This window comes from Phascolarctos cinereus, unplaced genomic scaffold (genome assembly GCF_003287225.1).
Source record: "Phascolarctos cinereus isolate Bilbo 61053 unplaced genomic scaffold, phaCin_HiC Scaffold_3;HRSCAF=262, whole genome shotgun sequence".
Taxonomy (NCBI): Eukaryota; Metazoa; Chordata; class Mammalia; order Diprotodontia; family Phascolarctidae; genus Phascolarctos; species Phascolarctos cinereus.
This window is the reverse complement of record NW_027555736.1, coordinates 137,331,628-137,342,785: the sequence shown is the minus strand read 5'-3', so window position 1 is coordinate 137,342,785 and position 11,158 is coordinate 137,331,628.

Genomic DNA, 11,158 nt, shown 5'->3' with positions numbered 1-11,158 from the left:
TCAGACAGAATGGATCTGGATGCATAGTATCCAAAGGGTTGGAGCTGTAGAGACAGGGCCATGCTGGAAACTGCTGTTATGACTTGTGAGACCTGATTATTAAATTTTCAGTGTGAACACTCACACTTCAGAAATTGGCCAAAAAAAAAAAAATGAAATTCTTTAAGGGCAGCTAGGTGGAGCAGCAGATTGAGCGCCAGCCCTGGATTCAGGAGGACCTGAGTTCAAATCTGACCTCAGACACATAACATTTACTAGCTGTGTGACCCTGGGCAAGTCACTTAACCCCATTGCCTAGCTCCCCCCAAAAACGAAATTGGCAAATGCTATCAATCAGGGCTTGATTTATTGTTTTTTTAATTATACTCTTGTCTTAAGAAAGTGATAAAATGATAATAATGCAGATTAAACTTAAAAGCTGTACCATGAGTTTTCAGAGAGCTGTTAAATAGTTACCAGCATAGAGACCATGTAGTCCTCACTTTATATATGAGGAAATTATGACAAGGCAAAATTTTGGAGTCATCTGCATAGAGGTGATAATTACAGTGAAATCAGGTGAGGCAATACCTAACTTGAAGAAACACAAGGGTGACAGAGTATATAAAACAAAGGAAAGAGGGGCCAGAACAAAATCTTAAGGAAATCCCTTGGGGTAGGGCAGGGAAAAGTGGAAGATGAAATAATGAGTACAGCTAAGAAGAAGCAGTCAGGTAGACAACCTATTAAGAGGGCGTGGTCAGGGAAATGAAGGGGCTCAGTAATGTTAAGCCTACAAGAAAGGAAAAGGTTGATGCGGACTAAAAAAACAAAAGGTGGCTGAATCTGGCCATTAAAAAGTCATTGATGACCTAATAGATAGTTTCAGCAAGTCTAGTGGGAATGAGGTCTTTTAAAATCTCATTAGAAGGCCACAGCTTTGTGAAATAGGCCTGTTTGGGATTTCAAGGAACAACGACAAAACTGCACTTTCTTATTCTTACTACAGGATTAGTGGATGCCACAAAAATTGCTGTCTTGGTTCTGACTACAAGAGATGAAGCAGATACGTGATTGTCCCAGAACATGCACCTTTCTTAGACTAGCAGACTGATTTGGAGTGGCCCAGGATGCTTAGGTTTTCTATTCAGAAGGATGGTGACAGCTGGAAGTTTCACCAGTGTACTGAGGCATGGTAAGCAGACCCCAGACAGTCTGCATCTACCAGTCATGAGTAAGTTCCATAATGATGAATATATAGGTTGGTAAAATTTCTTTGGTGTTTAGGGACTATTCTTAATGGACTCATCAATCATCTTTCTGTGTGTTTCCGCATCTCCCTCTGGGAGAAGGAGCTAGTCTAATCAGACTGTATCAGGTAGGAGTCTTACCCCTGAGGATTGTCTCTGATCCTGTGGAATTGCCAGAAGCTTTTACATACATTAACTTAATTAATCTTCACTAAAACCCTGTGAGTTAAGTAGGGGTGGTAGTATTATTCAGTTTTACAGATGAAGAAACTGAGGCCCAGTGACATTAAGTGATTTTCTCAAGGCTATAGTTATTTAGTAGCAGAGAGAGGATTGGAATTTAGGTCTTCTGACTCCCTGACCCAAGAGTCAGAACTTTCCACAGAACTACTGCATAGTCTTTCTGGATTTCTAATGGGTCTGCTTCAGTACTGCACAAATCATTATCATTATCATCAAAGTAACATCATAATTATTGTGTCTATGTTCAATCAATTACCAAATTCTATCAGTTCTACAGCCACAATTCCTCTGAAATTCATGCCCTCCTCTACTCATGGTGCTACCACCTTACAGCCTTGTAGGTTACACATACGTTCTTGTACATTGGCTCATTTTACGAAGCTATTTCCATCATAGAGAGAAGGCATGGAAAAACTCAAATTGGGTAGGGGGAAGAGGGCTCACCTTGAGGTAGCTTGTTTTTCCAAAGAGGATGGAGACAAACAACTTTTGGTTTTCCATTATTTGGATTTGGCCTTGCAGATAAACCACAGGAAGAAGGGGAACATTAAAGGGTATCTATGGAACTTAAGTGGTGTGCTCGACCTTTCTCTGCTTGCTAGAAAGAACCAAGAAATCCCACTGAAGCCAGTGCCTCTGGGACAGACCCAGAACTTGGACATAATTCTTTGGGCTCTAAGATGAGACCAAGGTAGATGTGACCACCCAAACCTTCACTTAATAGAGACTCTGTGTCTAACTGGGAGAAAATCCAATGCAAAATTGTAAAATTAGTGAATTTTCCTTTCTGTTTTGAGTTTCCATTTTTCTTCAGACACTTTCAGGCCCTGAGAAAGGATGAATGCAGGACACATGAGTTCAGAGCATGCAACCCACCTTCTTCCTTTCCCTCCCTCCCTCTACTTCTACTATCTTCAAAATTCTTAACTGGGGACAGGATCATTTGAAACAGTGTGAATTTGTTAATGTGTTACTTTAATCTGTGATTTAACATTATTCTTATCTCTTAATTATAAAAGTCAAGGCTCTGTTTGGGATATAGAACATTTAATCCAACATCTTCATTTTACAAATATAGGATATTTCTAGCCTCTAAAAGCAAATTTTACTGGTTCAGTTGTTTTCTTTTTTTGTCTTTAAGAGACTGTTGTTTCTCAGAAGACTTATCCATCTCATCTTCCTGGGTTGAAAGCTAGAAAGGACTTTAGAGACCATAAAGATGATGCTCTCGTTTTATGGATGGGGAACCTGAGGCTCAGGAGAGTTTAAGTGACTTGTCCAATGTCACACAGCTAGTACACAGCAATGTCAGAATTTGAACCTGGGTTCTCTGATTCTAAAACCACTGCTTCTTCCACTGTACCACTCTGACTGAAGAAACCTTTTTGATGCTATAAAGACAATTAAAATTTGTTCCCTTCAATGATGCTTGCAATATGTCTTTCTTTGTTGTTTAGTTTTTTTTTCAGTCATGTCTGATGCTTCGTGACCCCTTTTGGGATTTTCTTGGCAAAGATACTGGAGTGATTTGCCATTTCCTTCTCCAGCTCATTTTACAGGTGAGGAAACTGAGGCAGAGTTCATTGACTTGCCCAGGGTCATGCAGCTAATGAGTGTCTGAGGCCAGATTTGAACTCAGGTCTTCCTGATTCCAAGTCCAGTGTTCTATTTATTGTGCCACCTAGCTGCCCCTGTGTATTTCTTTACCTTTACCTTTACAAATCTTCCATAATGAACAAAAGCATCTCACCATGTCACCCACGTGATACCTCAAACAACTTCCTGGCATGCTGCTATGTCACTCTGTTCCCCTGACCCCCTATCACTGGAGCTATTCCTGCTGCTACTGTGCCCTCCATCTCTGACCAGGACCTCCATCTCCAGAGCCTACCCTAGGGGTATACTCTCCACATTGGTGCAGTCTGATGAGATTTCACCATATCTCACTAGCCCTAGACAGGACCGCATTATACTATAGCAATCATCTTACCTTCTTCCCCATATCTCACTACCCACCTGCCTCATCCCCCACACTTTCCACTTCTTACACTAGAAACATTAATGAAATCAACACTTCAATTCCTGGAAAGAGCAAGTCAATTTATTGCCTTACCAGGTCACTCACCATTCCTTTGACTTCCCAGACCAGAACTCCCTCCCTGCCTACCATTCCTACTCTCATGGTGCAGTGGCTAGAATACTGGACTTGGAGTCAGAAAGACATGAGTTCAAACCCTGCCTCATACCCTGGGAAAGTCACTTAACCTCTTCTAGACTCAGTTTCCTCATCTTTAAAATGAGAAATAATAGTACCTACCTTGTAGGGCTGTTGTAAGGATTAAATGAAATAATACATGTAAAGTGCTTTGCAAACCTCAAAATTCTGGATAGATACTAGCTATTCCTACTGTAATGTGTTGTTTTCCCTTCTTAGAACGTTTTATGTCCTCTGAAGATGACTTGGCTTACTTGAATCTCTCAGGAAACTTTCCATGAACTTATTTTCCCTCATCTCTATGGCTTCTTGCTGTTTTTCAAGGCATTACTGTTTGTCATCTTCTACTCTAGTCCTGCAAGATGTTCCTGAAGCAATTCTTTGTTGGTAACATCCTGTGGCCTATCGATGTCCACTATGCAGCTCCAGGGATTTGAGATCCAATATCACTCTTCTAAGACAGGTATATATTCTTGCTACCATGTACATATGGTCATTGGTGCCAGAGAGGAGAAGAGAGGAAACCTCTCCCCAGGCTCCTTACTGGGAGTGCAAAGGAGAGCTGGTCTGGGCCATGTCTGAACAAAAGTCTGCCTTGAAAGAGACCAGAAGTCATTTTTCCTTGTTCCCTTTGGACACAGAATGGGCAGCTTTTCCTAGCACAATCATCAATCCTCTTTGCCATAGCCTTTCCCGACCTCCCTGTCAGGGGACCAAGGCATCAACAAGGAACCTTTTAGCAAATGGTCAGAGAACATGTGTCCTTCCTTATGAAGCTAAAGCACCCATGCCCAGTGTCATGGGAAATGTTCCAAATCAACCCCTCCCCCCATTACAATTATATAGGCTCACAGTAAAAACAAAGGACCACCCACATGGTGGTAGAAATTAATTGCTGCTCTAAAAATGGGCCCCTAGTGAAAAGAAAGTACACAACTCATGTTGCATTGGAATGATAATACTCTTGTTCTGTTATAATGTAGGTGCTTTCAGGTCAAAGCTGATAGCCTGCCTCTCTCTGTGTCTGTGTCTGTGTCTGTGTCTGTGTCTGTGTCTGTCTATCTGTCTCTCTCTTTTTCTCTCTCTGTCTTTCTGTGTGTCTGTGTCTCCATCAGTGTCTGTGTCTGTCTCTCTCCTTCTCTCTTTCTGTCTCTCCCTTCCTCTTTCCTTCTCACTCCTCTTTTTTGCCTTCTTTTCTCTTTCTCTTTCCTTCTCCCTGTCCTTATCTCATTCCCTATTCTTGTTCCTAACCCTTTCTTTCTCTCATCCTCTTCTTCTCTCTGTCTCTTTCCTTCTTCCTTTCTCTCTCTCTTTCTCTCTCTCACTATAGCTATAAGCAAACTGGGGCCCAGTTTGCTGGGCCCCAGCAAACCTGGAGCAGGTCTTGGAGCCACTGAATCACTGACAATAGTGGCAGCAGTGGCAGCAGTGGCAGTTTCCAGACCTCTCAGCCCACAGATGCCAAAGACAGCTTAGAAGATCAGCAGGAAAAGTCTGTCAGACCTGGGGGAGAGAGGAGCACAGTCCAGTGCAGGCCATGCCAGCACAGCCTGAGCCCCAGCAAACCAGGAGCACTTAAGAGTGATTGAATCAGCAGCAGCAGCAGCAGCAGCAGCAACAGTGGCTGCTTCTGGAGCTCTCAGCCTGCAGATGGTAAGGGGATCAAACAACTGGTCAGGGGTCTTTTTGCTAGCACTGAATCAGGATTCTGTTGCATTGCCCATACATGGATCTAGGTCACAGTCCTGGGTGGCAGTTCTAGGGTGAGAAGGAGGACTAGCATAGCAGAGCTTGTGACATCAGTGGAGAGAGAACCTTCCTCACAGTTCCAGGGCAGAAAAGAGTGCTTGTGGTCACTCACAGACCAGAATACAGGCCAGGAGAGTAGTAAACACACCTCTCCTTAGATCATAGCACTTTGGAAGAACCAAAAACTTACAGGTCCCTAGAAGTATCTCTAAAAACAGCTGCATAAAACCCCTGAAGCTTGGGACAGTGTGCCCTCCACCTTGGAAGCAGAGTCCTACTTTAACAAAGAGTTAAAAGTCGAGTAATAGGCTGGCAAAATGAGCAAACAACAGAAAAGAAAACTGACTGTAGAAAGTTATTATCATGAGAAGGAAGATCAAAACCCACATTCAGAAGAAAACAAGGTCAAAACTCCTACTTCCAAAGTCCCCAAGAGAAATATGAACTGATCGCAGGCCATGGAAGGGCTCAAAAAAGATTTTGAAAATCAAATAAGAGAGGTAGAGGAAAAATTGGGAAGAGAAATGAGAGTAATGCAAGAAAATTGTGAAAAAATAGTCAACAATTTGGTGAAGGAGACACAAAAAAATAATGAAGAAAACAACACCTTAAAAAAGACTAGGCCAAGTGGCAAAAGAGGTCCAAAAAGCCAAACAGGAGAAGAATGCCTTAGAAAGCAGAATTGGTCAAATGCAAAAGGAGGTCCAAAAGCTCACCAAAGAAAACAATTCTTTAAAAATTAGAATGAGCAAATGGAAGCTAATGACTTTGTGAGAAATGAAGAAACAATAAAACAAAACCAAAAGAATGAAAAAATAGAAGACAATGTGAAATACCTCACTGAAAAAAAAAAACAAAACACACCTGGAAAACAGATCCAGGAGAGAGAATTTGAAAATTATTGGACTACCTGAAAGCCATGATCAAAAAAAGAGCATGGGCATTATCTTTCAAGAAATTATCAAGGAAAATTTTATATTTTCCAATTGCATGTAAAGACAATTTTTAACATTTTTTTTAAAAATTTGAGTTCCAAATTTTCTCCCTCCCTCCTCCCTTCCCTAAAACAGTAAGCAATTTGATATAGGTTATATATGTGCAATCATGTAAAACATATTTCCATGTTAATCATGTTGTGAGAGACGAAACAGACCAAAAGGAAAACAAAAAACAAGTTCAAATAGCATGCTTTGATCTGCATTCATACTACATCAGTTCTTTCTTTGGACGTGGATAGCATTTTCCATCATGTGTCCTTTGGAATTGTCTTGGATCATTGTACTGCTGAGAAGAGCTAAATTATTAAGATATTCATAGTTAATCATCACACAATGTTGCTATTACTGTGTGCGATGTTCTCCTGGTTCTTTACACTTCACTTTGAATCAGTTCATGTAAGTCTTCCCATTGTAGAATATTGTAATAACCTCTTAATATTCCTTTCTCTACCCCCCCACTCCAAATTATCTTTCCTAGTACCTATTTCTATGCATAACTCTAGTCACATCACTCCTCTCCACAGAATCCTGCAATGTTTCCCTATTGCCTACCAAATAAAATTCAAAATCTTTCCCCTGCCATTCAAAGATCCCCCCTTTTTTTTAACCTTCTTAGCCTTGTTTCATTTTATTTCCCACCACATTGTCTATGTAACAGGTAAATTACACTAGTTGGCACCCACCTACTTTCTCACCTCTATGTCTTTCCTCATGCTTATTCTTCTGAAATTATTTCCTCTACTTTCTACCTGTGGAATTCCTACCCGTATTCTGAAGTTCATCTTAAATACTAGCTCTTCCAGGAAATTGTCTTAACTCCTCCGGGTCAGTAATGACCCTTACTCACTTTGACCTCAACTAGTACTTTGCCTATGGCTTTCTGATGCACTTATGATGTATTTTATACTATAATTACTTGTATGTGCATCACATTCCTCTAGATTCTAAGTTCTATGAAGTTAAAGTGAGTCTTTTTTAAGCATATCATACCTTCTGTAGCTTAGCATAGTGTTTTGAATATAGTAGGTGCTTAATAAAAGAAAATAATTGAATTGAATGTCTACCCAGATCATAAGTAGGTTGGTTGGATAGTTCCCATCTTCCCTACCTCTCTTCTGAGCTCTGGAGCCACATTTCTAAATGTTCACTAGAGATCTCCACTTGGTTCTCCCACCAGCAACTCAAATTCTGCATGCTGCAAACTGAGATCCTTATCTTGTCCCTAAAGCATGTGCCTTATTCAGACTTCCCTATCTCTCTCAATGGCATGACCAGTCTTCCAGACACTCAATCTCAATCTCAAAGCTACGGTTCTCTTGCTCTTCCTTGTCCCCCACATTCAATCAATCACCAGGCCCTTTCAATGGAGTCTCTGTGATATCTCTTGCATCCAGTCTTTCTTTTCTTTTCATTCCTAAGGTCATCCATCTAGTTCCAATCATCATTACCTGTTGTCCAGATTGTTTTGATAGCCACCTAATTGGTTCTATCTTTAGTCTCTGGCTGAATCATCTTCCTAATGAATAGTTCTGATCATGTCCCTCCTCTGCTCAAAAATTCAATGGTTCCCCATCACCTAAAGAATTAAGACCAAATTTCTTAACCTGGCATTCAAGGCCTTCTGACTTCTGCCTCCAACCTATCTTTCTAGCCTAACCTCCTGATAGTCTCCTTTGTAATAATAAGAACTGATGTGACTATATCACTTTAAAGCTTGCCAATTGCTTTATAACTTCACTTTATTTGATCCTCACAGCAACCCTATGAGGTTCTATTATTCCCAGTTTATAGATGAGGAAACTGAGGCTCAGAGAAGTTCATCAGATTATAGATTTAGAGGCAGAAAGGATCTTCTAGGTCACTGAGTCCAATCTCTCCATTGTAATTATTATAAAGTACTCGGCACATGGTAAATGCTATATAAATGGTAATAGTAGTAATTGTTGTAGTAGTAGTAGTATCAGCAGTATACATATGAGAAAACTAAAGCCCAGAAAAGTGGAGTGATTTGCCCAAGATCACACAAGTAATCAATACTAAAGAGATATAGTTTGGACTTACATCCTGACTCCAAATCTGGTGCTCTTTCTTCTGTAATAAGCTCTCTCTTTCTGAGAGGATAAGTCATTTGACCATGCTCACATCACCACTAAGTGTCAGAGGCATACAGAGACTGTTCTCTCCTGACTTGGTCTGTCTTCTATAACATTTTCTCTTTCTGCACTCTATTCACCAGCCAAAATAGACTATGTATTTCCCTGAACAAGTCCTCAGCTATCCTTGAGAAATAGCATGCCAGTAGTGGATAGAGTACTAGACTCAGAGTTGGGAAGACCTGAATTCCAATCTTACTTCAGATACGTATTAGTTATGTGAACCCAGACAAGTCAATCCATCTCTCTCTGCCTGAGTTTCCTTATTTATGAGGTCAAGATAATAAATATTTATAATATCTACCTCACGGATTGTTAAGTCCCAAATGAGATAAAGTACAGTTCCTAAAGTTCTTTGTAAATTTTAAAATGCTATCTAAGAAGTTGGGCAGCTAGGTGGTATAGTGCATAGAGCACTGGGCCTGGAGTCACAAAGACCAGATTTCAAATTTGACCTCAGATGCTTATGAGCTGTGTGACCTTGGGCAAGTCACTTAACCTCTGAAAACAACTGGAGGAGGAAATGGCAAATCATTCCAGTATCTTTGCCAAGAAAACCCCATTAGCAATGTGGTCCATGGGGTTCACAAAGAGTCAGACGTGACTGAACAACCAAATAACAACATAAGTGGCAGTTATTATCGTATCTCCATGCCTTTGCTTATGTTGTTTTCTCTGTCTGGAATGCTACTCCCATTGGTCAACAAGGTCTAGGTCAAATGCTACTTCCTCCAGGAAGCTTTTTCTGCTTTCTCTGGCAAAAAGTGACTTCTCTCTCTTCTCTTTATGATCTTATCACTAGCTACTTGAAAGCACATTCATTTATGTTAATTTCTAATCTCTTTTTTTTGTTGTTTTGGTTTTTTTAGGCTATTGGGGTTAAGTGACTTACCCAGGGTCACACAGCTAGTAGTGTCAAGTGTTTGGTCTGAGGCTAGATTTGAACACTGGTCCTCTGACTTCAGGGCCGGTGCTGTATCCTCTGTGCCACCTAGCTGCCCCCATTTCTAATCTTCCCAACTAGATCTTAAAGTTGCTGAGGAAGGGGCAATGTCTTATTTACATTTGTAGCACCTAAGAACCTAGCATAGTGACTTGCACATAGTAAGGACTCAGTAAATGCTTGTTGACTGAGTGACTGAATGAATAAATGAATGAATGAATGAATGAATGGAGGCTTTTGAGAAAACACTTCACTTTTTGATGCTTCAGCAGGCTTTAAGGTCTATGAGTACTTAAGTGAGCTGTTGTTCTGTCTGTAACTCTAACAAGATTGCCATGTGCTAGGTCATGAAATTTGGCCAGTTGAATTTCATGCTACACTTTGAGTAAAATGGATAAAATCAACCTAACATGCAGGCAAGAAGAGACAAGGTTGTTTATTTATTCTTAATATATAATTCTCAATATATTGGTTATTGGTAATAGCACTAAGAATATAGCTTCTTATTTGATATTTTTACAAGTTTATATTTTTATTTCTGTTTTTTGGGAGAAACTCTGGACATATCAGTACACGGAACTCCAAGTATGGAAATTCTTTTCATTAATGCAGATAATCAACTGCTTTGTAACTTATGGTCAGTCTTAGAGAGTGGCTTGGGAATGCTGGGAAGGTAAGTGACTTGTCCAGGATTATACAGTTTGCATGTGTCAGAAGCGGGACTTAAACCATATCTTTTTGACTCCAAGGCTGGCTCATTACTGCCTTTCATTTTTATGCTGCTGAGTTTTTTTAGTCTAAACTTGTGATTTCACTGGTATTGAGAACTCCCTCTTACCATTTCAAATCCTTCATGTCTTAAAGAGTTACCTAAGGAAATGAGATGTTAAATGACTTGCCCAAGATCAAACAGTCAGTATGTCAGCGGCAGAATTTTGATTCTAAAGCCATCTCTTTATCCACTTTGCCAGTGTTCTCCAAGGTAGAGTACATATAGCCCAGGGTGTGCCACATAATCAATTGGCATACTGCTACCGCTGTTCAGTTGTTTCAGCTGTGTCCAATTCTTCGCGACTCCATTTAGGGCTTGTTTGTTTGTTTTTAGCAAAGATACTAGAGTGGTTTGCTATTTCCCTCTCATTTTACAGTTGAAGAAACTGAGGCAAATGGGTTAAGTGACTTGCCCAGGGTCACACAGCTAGTAAGTGTCTGAGGCCAGATTTGTACTCAGGAAGATGAGTCTTCCTGATTCAAAGCCCATCCACTGAGCTATCTAGTTGCCCCAATTGGCATATTAGAAATTCTATTTCTACCTTTTTTTTCTAAAAATTAAAATGACAAATTATATGACTGCTATTTAATGTATGGGTTGACATAGGCACTCTTCCTCAGTTCATGTGTCAGATGGTCACCTGGCAGACGAGGTACACAAGGAAACCTGAGAGGTTGGCAGTGGTACGCTTACTTATTCTCAGTATATCACAACATATTACAGTTTATATGCACTTTGTTAAGTGGACTTACTAATTATATTATCCAGTTTTAACTAAACTAACCTCCACAAAACAGACAAATGAATGAAAAGGATCTAGAACTGAAAGTGACCCTAAAAGTCATCTATCTCAATC